We start from the raw sequence: 14,356 nt of genomic DNA on the forward strand, positions 1-14,356 counted from the left end.
ATAGAACCCATTATTAGAGAGTCTTCCTCTACTCAATATCGCTGATCTTTGAAATACTGAATGTTCTCCTGTTTTAGGTACATTTGGCATTTTTGTGTTTGCTGATGCTTTTATGTTTGGCCGGTTAGCTCAGTTGGTTAGAGTGCTAATAACGCCAAGGTCGAGGGTTTGATCCCCATACGGGCCATGTGCTATTTCTTGTTGTCCTACAAGAAATGCCAAGAAGGGATTTTATCCAGCGGCAAAGTGCATGATGTCTGGGATGAATACAAGGCATTGGCTACATTTAGCAGCCCCTGAAACTTGCTAGAGAACATCATAGACACATACAAAACAGAGAAATCCATGTTAGGAATAAACAAAAATGTCATCCCTTGGCTTATGCAGCATTTCTCTATATGGCATACATAGAAAACTTTTTCTCAAATATAGGAATATGGCAAATCTAAGAAATGCTAAGGCAAATTAATCAATCAGGACATTTATTTGGTGATTGAATCTACTATGGGGGACTAAGTTTTAAGAAGAGAAGAAGAACAGACCTTTACTCTCATTAGTGCACACTGAAGAAGAAAATTCTTAAAACCAGAATATCTTAAAACCATAGCACAAGTGATGGATCACTGCATTCTTATTGCAACTTTTCCTATTTCCAAATGTTTGACAAACATCTCGCCAGTTGAAAACTGATTTGAAACAGCTTCAAAATTAGTTTGGAGAAAAAAAACCACTGAAGATGATGGGATTTATACAAAGTTTAAAAATAGATAAGCTATCCTAAAATTCAACTTTAAGGAAATTGAACAAAGTTAGGTCCCACCAAGATTTGAAATCAGATTACTGGATTCAAAGTCCGAAGTGCTTACCATTACACCATGGAACCCATTATTAGAGAATCTTCCTCTACTCAATATTGCTGATCTTTGAAATACTGAATGTTCTCCTGTTTTAGGTACATTTGGCATTTTTGTGTTTGCTGATGCTTTTATGTTTGGCCGGTTAGTTCAGTTGGTTAGAGCGTGATGCTAATAACGCCAAGGTCATGGGTTTGATCCCCATACGGGTCATGTGCTTTTTCTTGTTGTCCTACAAGAAATGCCAAGAAGGGATTTTATCCAGCGGCAAAGTGCATGAAGTCTGGGATGAATGCATTGGCTACAGTTAGCAGCCCTTGAAACTTGCTAGAGAACATCATAGACACATACAAAACAGAGAAATCCATGTTAGGAATAAACAAAAATGTCATCCTTTGGCTTATGCAGCATTTCTCTATATGGCATACATAGAAAACTTTTTCTCAAATATAGCAATATGGCAAATCTAAGAAATGCTAAGGCAAATTAATCAATCAGGACATTTATTTGGTGATTGAATCTACTATGGGGGACTAAGTTTTAAGAAGAGAAGAAGAACAGACCTTTACTCTCATTAGTGCACACTGAAGAAGAAAATTCTTAAAACCAGAATATCTTAAAACCATAGCACAAGTGATGGATCACTGCATTCTTATTGCAACTTTTCCTATTTCCAAATGTTTGACAAACATCTCTCCAGTTGAAAACTGATTTGAAACAGCTTCAAAATTAGTTTGGAGTAAAAAAACCACTGAAGATGATGGGATTTATACAAAGTTTAAAAATAGATAAGCTATCCTAAAATTCAACTTTAAGGAAATTGAACAAAGTTAGGTCCCACCAAGATTTGAAATCAGATTACTGGATTCAAAGTCCGAAGTGCTTACCATTACACCATGGAACCCATTATTAGAGAATCTTCCTCTACTCAATATTGCTGATCTTTGAAATACTGAATGTTCTCCTGTTTTAGGTACATTTGGCATTTTTGTGTTTGCTGATGCTTTTATGTTTGGCCGGTTAGTTCAGTTGGTTAGAGCATGGTGCTAATCACGCCAAGGTCATGGGTTTGATCCCCATACGGGTCATGTGCTTTTTCTTGTTGTCCTACAAGAAATGCCAAGAAGGGATTTTATCCAGCGGCAAAGTGCATGAAGTCTGGGATGAATGCATTGGCTACAGTTAGCAGCCCTTGAAACTTGCTAGAGAACATCATAGACACATACAAAACAGAGAATTTTTAAATCCATGTTAGGAATAAACAAAAATGTCATCCTTTGGCTTATGCAGTATTTCTCTATATGGCATACATAGAACACTTTTTCTCAAATATGGCAAATCTAAGAAATGCAAAGGCAAATTAATCAATCAGGACATTTATTTGGTGATTGAATCTACTGGGGACTAAGTTTTAAGAAGAGAAGAAGACCAGACCTTTACTCTCATTAGTGCACACTGAAGAAGCAAATTCTAAAAACCAGAATATCTAAAAACCATAGCACAAATGATGGATCACTACATTCTTATTGCATCTTTTCTTATTTCCAAATGTTTGACAAACATCTCTCCAGTTGAAAACTGATTTGAAACAGTTTCAAAATTAGTTTGGAGAAAAGAAACCACTGAAGTTGATGGGATTTATACAAAGTTTAAATATAGATAAGCTATCCTAAAACTTTGAAAATTAAACTTTAAGGAAATTGAACAAAGTTAGGTCCCACCAAGATTTGAAATCAGATTACTGCATTCAAAGTCCAAAGTGCTCACCATTACACCATGGAACCCATTATTAGAGAGTCTTCCTCCTCTCAATATTGCTGATCTTTGAAATACTGAATCTTCTCTTGTTTTAGGTACATTTTGCATTTTTGTGTTTGCAGACGCTTTTATGTTTGGCTAGTTAGCTCAGTTAGTTAGAGCGTGGTGCTAATAATGCCAAGGTCGTGGGTTTGATACCCATACGGGCCTTTTGCTATTTCTTGTTGTCCTACAAGAAATGCCAAAAAGGGATTTTATCCAGCGGCAAAGTGCATGAAGTCTGGGATGAATGCATTGGCTACAGTTAGCAGCCCTTGAAACTTGCTAGAGAACATCATAGACACATACAAAACAGAGAATTTTTAAATCCATGTTAGGAATAAACAAAAATGTCATCCTTTGGCTGATGCAGCATTTCTCTATATGGCATACATAGAAAACTTTTTCTCAATCATAGCAATATGGCAAATCTAAGAAATGCAAAGGCAAATTAATCAATCAGGACATTTATTTGGTGATTGAATCTACAGGGGACTAAGTTTTAAGAAGAGAAGAAGACCAGACCTTTACTCTCATTAGTGCACACTGAAGAAGCAAATTCTAAAAACCAGAATATCTAAAAATCATAGCACAAGTGATGGATCACTGCATTCTTATTGCATCTTTTCTTATTTCCAAATGTTTGACAAACATCTCTCCAGTTGAAAACTGATTTGAAACAGTTTCAAAATTAGTTTGGAGTAAAGAAATCACTGAAGTTGATGGGATTTATACAAAGTTTAAATATAGATAAGCTATCCTAAAACTTTTGATAATTAAACTTTAAGGAAATTGAACAAAGTTAGGTCCCACCAAGATTTGAAATCAGATTACTGGATTCAAAGTCCAAAGTGCTCGCCATTACACCATAGAACCCATTATTAGAGAGTCTTCCTCTACTCAATATCGCTGATCTTTGAAATACTGAATGTTCTCCTGTTTTAGGTACATTTGGCATTTTTGTGTTTCCTGATGCTTTTATGTTTGGCCGGTTAGCTCAGTTGGTTAGAGTGCTAATAACGCCAAGGTCGTGGGTTTGATCCCCATACGGGCCATGTGCTATTTCTTGTTGTCCTACAAGATATGCCAAGAAGGGATTTTATCCAGCGGCAAAGTGCATGAAGTCTGGGATGAATGCATTGGCTACAGTTCGCAGACCTTGAAACTTGCTAGAGAACATCAAAGACACATACAAAACAGAGAATTCCATGTTAGGAATAAACAAAATGTCATCCTTTGGCTGATGCAGCATTTCTCTATATGGCATACATAGAAAACTTTTTCTCAAATATAGCAATATGGCAAATCTAAGAAATGCAAAGGCAAATTAATCAATCAGGACATTTATTTGGTGATTGAATCTACTGGGGACTAAGTTTTAAGAAGAGAAGAAGACCAGACCTTTACTCTCATTAGTGCACACTGAAGAAGCAAATTCTAAAAACCAGAATATCTATAAATCATAGCACAAGTGATGGATCACTGCATTCTTATTGCATCTTTTCTTATTTCCAAATGTTTGACAAACATCTCTCCAGTTGAAAACTGATTTGAAACAGTTTCAAAATTAGTTTGGAGTAAAGAAACCACTGAAGTTGATGGGATTTATACAAAGTTTAAATATAGATAAGCTATCCTAAAACTTTTGATAATTAAACTTTAAGGAAATTGAACAAAGTTAGGTCCCACCAAGATTTGAAATCAGATTACTGGATTCAAAGTCCAAAGTGCTCGCTATTACACCATAGATCCCATTATTAGAGAGTCTTCCTCTACTCAATATCGCTGATCTTTGAAATACTGAATGTTCTCCTGTTTTAGGTACATTTGGCATTTTTGTGTTTGCTGATGCTTTTATGTTTGGCCGGTAAGCTCAGTTGGTTAGAGTGCTAATAACGCCAAGGTCGTGGGTTTGATCCCCATACGGGCCATGTGCTATTTCTTGTTGTCCTACAAGAAATGCCAAGAAGGGATTTTATCCAGCGGCAAAGTGCATGATGTCTGGGATGAATACAAGGCATTGGCTACATTTAGCAGCCCCTGAAACTTGCTAGAGAACATCATAGACACATACAAAACAGAGAAATCCATGTTAGGAATAAACAAAAATGTCATCCTTTGGCTTATGCAGCATTTCTCTATATGGCATACATAGAACACTTTTTCTCAAATATAGCAATATGGCAAATCTAAGAAATGCTAAGGCAAATTAATCAATCAGGACATTTATTTGGTGATTGAATCTACTATGGGGGACTAAGTTTTAAGAAGAGAAGAAGAACAGACCTTTACTCTCATTAGTGCACACTGAAGAAGAAAATTCTTAAAACCAGAATATCTTAAAACCATAGCACAAGTGATGGATCACTGCATTCTTATTGCAACTTTTCCTATTTCCAAATGTTTGACAAACATCTCTCCAGTTGAAAACTGATTTGAAACAGCTTCAAAATTAGTTTGGAGAAAAAAAACCACTGAAGATGATGGGATTTATACAAGGTTTAAAAATAGATAAGCTATCCTAAAATTCAACTTTAAGGAAATTGAGCAAAGTTAGGTCCCACCAAGATTTGAAATCAGATTACTGGATTCAAAGTCCGAAGTGCTTACCATTACACCATGGAACCCATTATTAGAGAATCTTCCTCTACTCAATATTGCTGATCTTTGAAATACTGAATGTTCTCCTGTTTTAGGTACATTTGGCATTTTTGTGTTTGCTGATGCTTTTATGTTTGGCCGGTTAGTTCAGTTGGTTAGAGCGTGATGCTAATAACGCCAAGGTCATGGGTTTGATCCCCATACGGGTCATGTGCTTTTTCTTGTTGTCCTACAAGAAATGCCAAGAAGGGATTTTATCCAGCGGCAAAGTGCATGAAGTCTGGGATGAATGCATTGGCTACAGTTAGCAGCCCTTGAAACTTGCTAGAGAACATCATAGACACATACAAAACAGAGAAATCCATGTTAGGAATAAACAAAAATGTCATCCTTTGGCTTATGCAGCATTTCTCTATATGGCATACATAGAAAACTTTTTCTCAAATATAGCAATATGGCAAATCTAAGAAATGCTAAGGCAAATTAATCAATCAGGACATTTAATTGGTGATTGAATCTACTATGGGGGACTAAGTTTTAAGAAGACAAGAAGAACAGACCTTTACTCTCATTAGTGCACACTGAAGAAGAAAATTCTTAAAACCAGAATATCTTAAAACCATAGCACAAGTGATGGATCACTGCATTCTTATTGCAACTTTTCCTATTTCCAAATGTTTGACAAACATCTCTCCAGTTGAAAACTGATTTGAAACAGCTTCAAAATTAGTTTGGAGTAAAAAAACCACTGAAGATGATGGGATTTATACAAAGTTTAAAAATAGATAAGCTATCCTAAAATTCAACTTTAAGGAAATTGAACAAAGTTAGGTCCCACCAAGATTATCAGATTACTGGATTCAAAGTCCGAAGTGCTTACCATTACACCATGGAACCCATTATTAGAGAATCTTCCTCTACTCAATATTGCTGATATTTGAAATACTGAATGTTCTCCTGTTTTAGGTACATTTGGCATTTTTGTGTTTGCTGATGCTTTTATGTTTGGCCGGTTAGTTCAGTTGGTTAGAGCATGGTGCTAATAACGCCAAGGTCATGGGTTTGATCCCCATACGGGTCATGTGCTTTTTCTTGTTGTCCTACAAGAAATGCCAAGAAGGGATTTTATCCAGCGGCAAAGTGCATGAAGTCTGGGATGAATGCATTGGCTAGAGTTAGCAGCCCTTGAAACTTGCTAGAGAACATCATAGACACATACAAAACAGAGAATTTTTAAATCCATGTTAGGAATAAACAAAAATGTCATCCTTTGGCTGATGCAGCATTTCTCTATATGGCATACATAGAAAACATTTTCTCAAATATAGCAATATGGCAAATCTAAGAAATGCTAAGGCTAATTAATCAATCAGGACATTTATTTGGTGATTGAATCTACTATGGGGGACTAAGTTTTAAGAAGAGAAGAAGAACAGACCTTTACTCTCATTAGTGCACACTGAAGAAGAAAATTCTTAAAACCAGAATATCTTAAAACCATAGCACAAGTGATGGATCACTGCATTCTTATTGCAACTTTTCCTATTTTCAAATGTTTGACAAACATCTCTCCAGTTGAAAACTGAATTGAAACAGTTTCAAAATTAGTTTGGAGTAAAGAAACCACTGAAGATGATGGGATTTATACAAAGTTTAAATATAGATAAGCTATCCTAAAATTCAACTTTAAGGAAATTGAACAAAGTTAGGTCCCACCAAGATTTGAAATCAGATTACTGAATTCAAAGTCCAAAGTGCTCACCATTACACCATGGAACCCATTATTAGAGAGTCTTCCTCTACTCAATATTGCTGATCTTTGAAATACTGAATGTTCTCCTGTTTTAGGTACATTTGGCATTTTTGTGTTTGCTGATGTTTTTATGTTTGGCCGGTTAGCTCAGTTGGTTAGAGCGTGGTGCTAATAACGACAAGGTCATGTGTTCGATCCCCATACGGGCCATGTGCTTTTTCTTGTTGTCCTACAAGAAATGCCAAGAAGGGATTTTATCCAGCGGCAAAGTGCGTGAAGTCTGGGATGAATGCATAGGCTACAGTTAGCAGCCCTTGAAACTTGCTAGAGAACATCATAGACACATACAAAACAGAGAATTTTTAAATCCATGTTAGGAATAAACAAAAATCTCATCCTTTGGCTGATGCAGCATTTCTCTATATGGCATACATAGAAAATTTTTTCTCAAATATAGCAATATGGCAAATCTAAGAAATGCTAAGGCAAATTAATCAATCAGGACATTTATTTGGTGATTGAATCTACTATGGGGGACTAAGTTTTAAGAAGAGAAGAAGAACAGACCTTTACTCTCATTAGTGCACACTGAAGAAGAAAATTCTTAAAACCAGAATATCTTAAAACCATAGCACAAGTGATGGATCACTGCATTCTTATTGCAACTTTTCCTATTTCCAAATGTTTGACAAACATCTCTCCAGTTGAAAACTGATTTGAAACAGCTTCAAAATTAGTTTGGAGTTAAAAAACCACTGAAGATGATGGGATCTATACAAAGTTTAAATATAGATAAGCTATCCTAAAATTCAACTTTAAGGAAATTGAACAAAGTTAGGTCCCACCAAGATTTGAAATCAGATTACTGGATTCAAAGTCCAAAGTGCTTACCATTACACCATGGAACCCATTATTAGAGAATCTTCCTCTACTCAATATTGCTGATCTTTGAAATACTGAATGTTCTCCTGTTTTAGGTACATTTGGCATTTTTGTGTTTGCTGACGCTTTTTTGTTTGGCCGGTTAGCTCAGTTGGTTAGAGCATGGTGCTAATAACGCCAAGGTCATGGGTTCGATCCCCATACGGGCCATGTGCTATTTCTTGTTGTCCTACAAGAAATGCCAAGAAGGGATTTTATCCAGCGGCGAAGTGCATGAAGTCTGGGATGAATGCATTGGCTACAGTTCGCAGCCCTTGAAACTTGCTAGAGAACATCAAAGACACATACAAAACAGAGAATTCCATGTTAGGAATAAACAAAATGTCATCCTTTGGCTGATGCAGCATTTCTCTATATGGCATACATAGAAAACTTTTTCTCAAATATAGCAATATGGCAAATCTAAGAAATGCAAAGGCAAATTAATTAATCAGGACATTTATTTGGTGATTGAATCTACTGGGGACTAAGTTTTAAGAAGAGAAGAAGACCAGACCTTTACTCTCATTAGTGCACACTGAAGAAGCAAATTCTAAAAACCAGAATATCTAAAAATCATAGCACAAGTGATGGATCACTGCATTCTTATTGCATCTTTTCTTATTTCCAAATGTTTGACAAACATCTCTCCAGTTGGAAACTGATTTGAAACAGTTTCAAAATTCGTTTGGAGTAAAGAAACCACTGAAGTTGATGGGATTTATACAAAGTATAAATATACATAAGCTATCCTAAAACTTTTGATAATTAAACTTTAAGGAAATTGAACAAAGTTAGGTCCCACCAAGATTTGAAATCAGATTACTGGATTCAAAGTCCAAAGTGCTCGCCATTACACCATGGAACCCATTATTAGAGAGTCTTCCTCTACTCAATATTGCTGATCTTTGAAATACTGAATGTTCTCCTGTTTTAGGTACATTTGGCATTTTTGTGTTTGCTGATGCTTTTATGTTTGGCCGGTTAGCTCAGTTGGTTAGAGTGTGGTGCTAATAACGCCAAGGTCGTGGGATTGATCCCCATACGGGCCATGTGCTATTTCTTGTTGTCCTACAAGAAATGCGAAGAAGGGATTTTATCCAGCGACAAAGTGCATGAAGTCTGGGATGAATACAAGCCCTTGAAACTTGCTAGAGAACATCATAGACCCATACAAAACAGAGAAATCCATGTTAGGAATAAACAAAAATGTTTATGGCTTGGCTTATGCAGTATTTCTCTATATGGCATACATAGAAAACTTTTTCTCAAATATGGCAAATCTAAGAAATGCAAAGGCAAATTAATCAATCAGGACATTTATTTGGTGATTGAATCTACTGGGGACTAAGTTTTAAGAAGAGAAGAAGACCAGACCTTTACTCTCATTAGTGCACACTGAAGAAGCAAATTCTAAAAACCAGAATATCTAAGAACCATAGCACAAGTGATGGATCACTACATTCTTATTGCAACTTTTCTTATTTCCAAATGTTTGACAAACATCTCTCCAGTTGAAAACTGATTTGAAACAGCTTCAAAATTAGTTTGGAGTTAAAAAACCACTGAAGATGATGGGATCTATACAAAGTTTAAATATAGATAAGCTATCCTAAAATTCAACTTTAAGGAAATTGAACAAAGTTAGGTCCCACCAAGATTTGAAATCAGATTACTGGATTCAAAGTCCAAAGTGCTTACCATTACACCATGGAACCCATTATTAGAGAATCTTCCTCTACTCAATATTGCTGATCTTTGAAATACTGAATGTTCTCCTGTTTTAGGTACATTTGGCATTTTTGTGTTTGCTGACGCTTTTTTGTTTGGCCGGTTAGCTCAGTTGGTTAGAGCATGGTGCTAATAACGCCAAGGTCATGGGTTCGATCCCCATACGGGCCATGTGCTATTTCTTGTTGTCCTACAAGAAATGCCAAGAAGGGATTTTATCCAGCGGCGAAGTGCATGAAGTCTGGGATGAATGCATTGGCTACAGTTCGCAGCCCTTGAAACTTGCTAGAGAACATCAAAGACACATACAAAACAGAGAATTCCATGTTAGGAATAAACAAAATGTCATCCTTTGGCTGATGCAGCATTTCTCTATATGGCATACATAGAAAACTTTTTCTCAAATATAGCAATATGGCAAATCTAAGAAATGCAAAGGCAAATTAATCAATCAGGACATTTATTTGGTGATTGAATCTACTGGGGACTAAGTTTTAAGAAGAGAAGAAGACCAGACCTTTACTCTCATTAGTGCACACTGAAGAAGCAAATTCTAAAAACCAGAATATCTAAAAATCATAGCACAAGTGATGGATCACTGCATTCTTATTGCATCTTTTCTTATTTCCAAATGTTTGACAAACATCTCTCCAGTTGAAAACTGATTTGAAACAGTTTCAAAATTCGTTTGGAGTAAAGAAACCACTGAAGTTGATGGGATTTATACAAAGTTTAAATATACATAAGCTATCCTAAAACTTTTGATAATTAAACTTTAAGGAAATTGAACAAAGTTAGGTCCCACCAAGATTTGAAATCAGATTACTGGATTCAAAGTCCAAAGTGCTCGCCATTACACCATGGAACCCATTATTAGAGAGTCTTCCTCTACTCAATATTGCTGATCTTTGAAATACTGAATGTTCTCCTGTTTTAGGTACATTTGGCATTTTTGTGTTTGCTGATGCTTTTATGTTTGGCCGGTTAGCTCAGTTGGTTAGAGTGTGGTGCTAATAACGCCAAGGTCGTGGGATTGATCCCCATACGGGCCATGTGCTATTTCTTGTTGTCCTACAAGAAATGCGAAGAAGGGATTTTATCCAGCGACAAAGTGCATGAAGTCTGGGATGAATACAAGCCCTTGAAACTTGCTAGAGAACATCATAGACCCATACAAAACAGAGAAATCCATGTTAGGAATAAACAAAAATGTTTATGGCTTGGCTTATGCAGTATTTCTCTATATGGCATACATAGAAAACTTTTTCTCAAATATGGCAAATCTAAGAAATGCAAAGGCAAATTAATCAATCAGGACATTTATTTGGTGATTGAATCTACTGGGGACTAAGTTTTAAGAAGAGAAGAAGACCAGACCTTTACTCTCATTAGTGCACACTGAAGAAGCAAATTCTAAAAACCAGAATATCTAAAAAACCATAGCACAAGTGATGGATCACTACATTCTTATTGCAACTTTTCTTATTTCCAAATGTTTGACAAACATCTCTCCAGTTGAAAACTGATTTGAAACAGTTTCAAAATTAGTTTGGAGAAAAGAAACCACTGAAGTTGATGGGATTTATACAAAGTTTAAATATAGATAAGCTATCCTAAAACTTTGAAAATTAAACTTTAAGGAAATTGAACAAAGTTAGGTCCCACCAAGATTTGAAATCAGATTACTGGATTCAAAGTCCAAAGTGCTCACCATTACACCATGGAACCCATTATTAGAGAGTCTTCCTCTTCTCAATATTGCTGATCTTTGAAATACTGAATCTTCTCTTGTTTTAGGTACATTTTGCATTTTTGTGTTTGCAGACGCTTTTATGTTTGGCTGGTTAGCTCAGTTAGTTAGAGCGTGGTGCTAATAATGCCAAGGTTGTGGGTTTGATACCCATACGGGCCTTGTGCTATTTCTTGTTGTCCTACAAGAAATGCCAAAAAGGGATTTTATCCAGCGGCAAAGTGCATGAAGTCTGGGATGAATGCATTGGCTACAGTTAGCAGCCCTTGAAACTTGCTAGAGAACATCATAGACACATACAAAACAGAGATTTTTTAAATCCATGTTAGGAATAAACAAAAATGTCATCCTTTGGCTGATGCAGCATTTCTCTATATGGCATACATAGAAAACTTTTTCTCAATAATAGCAATATGGCAAATCTAAGAAATGCAAAGGCAAATTAATCAATCAGGACATTTATTTGGTGATTGAATCTACAGGGGACTAAGTTTTAAGAAGAGAAGAAGACCAGACCTTTACTCTCATTAGTGCACACTGAAGAAGCAAATTCTAAAAACCAGAATATCTAAAAATCATAGCACAAGTGATGGATCACTGCATTCTTATTGCATCTTTTCTTATTTCCAAATGTTTGACAAACATCTCTCCAGTTGAAAACTGATTTGAAACAGTTTCAAAATTAGTTTGGAGTAAAGAAATCACTGAAGTTGATGGGATTTATACAAAGTTTAAATATAGATAAGCTATTCTAAAACTTTTGATAATTAAACTTTAAGGAAATTGAACAAAGTTAGGTCCCACCAAGATTTGAAATCAGATTACTGGATTCAAAGTCCAAAGTGCTCGCCATTACACCATAGAACCCATTATTAGAGAGTCTTCCTCTACTCAATATCGCTGATCTTTGAAATACTGAATGTTCTCCTGTTTTAGGTACATTTGGCATTTTTGTGTTTGCTGATGCTTTTATGTTTGGCTGGTTAGCTCAGTTGGATAGAGTGCTAATAACGCCAAGGTCGTGGGTTTGATCCCCATACGGGCCATGTGCTATTTCTTGTTGTCCTACAAGAAATGCCAAGAAGGGATTTTATCCAGCGGCAAAGTGCATGATGTCTGGGATGAATACAAGGCATTGGCTACATTTAGCAGCCCCTGAAACTTGCTAGAGAACATCATAGACACATACAAAACAGAGAAATCCATCTTAGGAATAAACAAAAATGTCATCCTTTGGCTTATGCAGCATTTCTCTATATGGCATACATAGAAAACTTTTTCTCAAATATAGCAATATGGCAAATCTAAGAAATGCTAAGGCAAATTAATCAATCAGGACATTTATTTGGTGATTGAATCTACTATGGGGGACTAAGTTTTAAGAAGAGAAGAAGAACAGACCTTTACTCTCATTAGTGCACACTGAAGAAGAAAATTCTTAAAACCAGAATATCTTAAAACCATAGCACAAGTGATGGATCACTGCATTCTTATTGCAACTTTTCCTATTTCCAAATGTTTGACAAACATCTCTCCAGTTGAAAACTGATTTGAAACAGCTTCAAAATTAGTTTGGAGTAAAAAAACCACTGAAGATGATGGGATTTATACAAAGTTTAAAAATAGATAAGCTATCCTAAAATTAAAATTTAAGGAAATTGAACAAAGTTAGGTCCCACCAAGATTTGAAATCAGATTACTGGATTCAAAGTCCGAAGTGCTTACCATTACACCATGGAACCCATTATTAGAGAATCTTCCTCTAACTCAATATTGCTGATCTTTGAAATACTGAATGTTCTCCTGTTTTAGGTACATTTGGCATTTTTGTGTTTGCTGATGCTTTTATGTTTGGCCGGTTAGTTCAGTTGGTTAGAGCGTGGGGCTAATAACGCCTAGGTCATGGGTTTGATCCCCATACGCGTCATGTGCTTTTTCTTGTTGTCCTACAAGAAATGCCAAGAAGGGATTTTATCCAGCGGCAAAGTGCATGAAGTCTGGGATGAATGCATTGGCTACAGTTATCAGCCCTTGAAACTTGCTAGAGAACATCATAGACACATACAAAACAGAGAATTTTTAAATCCATGTTAGGAATAAACAAAAATGTCATCCTTTGGCTGATGCAGCATTTCTCTATATGGCATACATAGAAAACATTTTCTCAAATATAGCAATATGGCAAATCTAAGAAATGCTAAGGCTAATTAATCAATCAGGACATTTGTTTGGTGATTGAATCTACTATGGGGGACTAAGTTTTAAGAAGAGAAGAAGAACAGACCTTTACTCTCATTAGTGCACACTGAAGAAGAAAATTCTTAAAACCAGAATATCTTAAAACCATAGCACAAGTGATGGATCACTGCATTCTTATTGCAACTTTTCCTATTTTCAAATGTTTGACAAACATCTCTCCAGTTGAAAACTGAATTGAAACAGTTTCAAAATTAGTTTGGAGTAAAGAAACCACTGAAGATGATGGGATTTATACAAAGTTTAAATATAGATAAGCTATCCTAAAATTCAACTTTAAGGAAATTGAACAAAGTTAGGTCCCACCAAGATTTGAAATCAGATTACTGGATTCAAAGTCCAAAGTGCTCACCATTACACCATGGAACCCATTATTAGAGAGTCTTCCTCTACTCAATATTGCTGATCTTTGAAATACTGAATGTTCTCCTGTTTTAGGTACATTTGGCATTTTTGTGTTTGCTGATGTTTTTATGTTTGGCCGGTTAGCTCAGTTGGTTAGAGCGTGGTGCTAATAACGCCAAGGTCATGTGTTCGATCCCCATACGGGCCATGTGCTTTTTCTTGTTGTCCTACAAGAAATGCCAAGAAGGGATTTTATCCAGCGGCAAAGTGCGTGAAGTCTGGGATGAATGCATTGGCTACAGTTAGCAGCCCTTGAAACTTGCTAGAGAACATCATAGACACATACAA

General features: G+C 36.0%; 3 non-coding genes across 3 annotated transcripts; all 3 read left to right on the forward strand.

Annotated features, from left to right (window-relative positions):
- Positions 1–8,023: 8,023 nt before the first annotated feature.
- TRNAI-AAU (transfer RNA isoleucine (anticodon AAU)) lies at positions 8,024–8,097 on the forward strand. Its single transcript has one exon. It is a non-coding gene; the product is annotated as a tRNA-Ile (tRNA).
- A 1,657-nt stretch (positions 8,098–9,754) lies between these two features.
- On the forward strand, positions 9,755–9,828 carry TRNAI-AAU (transfer RNA isoleucine (anticodon AAU)). Its single transcript has one exon. It is a non-coding gene; the product is annotated as a tRNA-Ile (tRNA).
- Positions 9,829–14,142: 4,314 nt separating this feature from the next.
- TRNAI-AAU (transfer RNA isoleucine (anticodon AAU)) lies at positions 14,143–14,216 on the forward strand. The gene has a single exon. It is a non-coding gene; the product is annotated as a tRNA-Ile (tRNA).
- The last annotated feature ends 140 nt before the right edge of the window (positions 14,217–14,356 follow it).

Source organism: Taudactylus pleione, unplaced genomic scaffold, assembly GCF_031769625.1.
Source record: "Taudactylus pleione unplaced genomic scaffold, aTauple2 ptg000085l, whole genome shotgun sequence".
Lineage (NCBI taxonomy): Eukaryota > Metazoa > Chordata > Amphibia > Anura > Myobatrachidae > Taudactylus > Taudactylus pleione.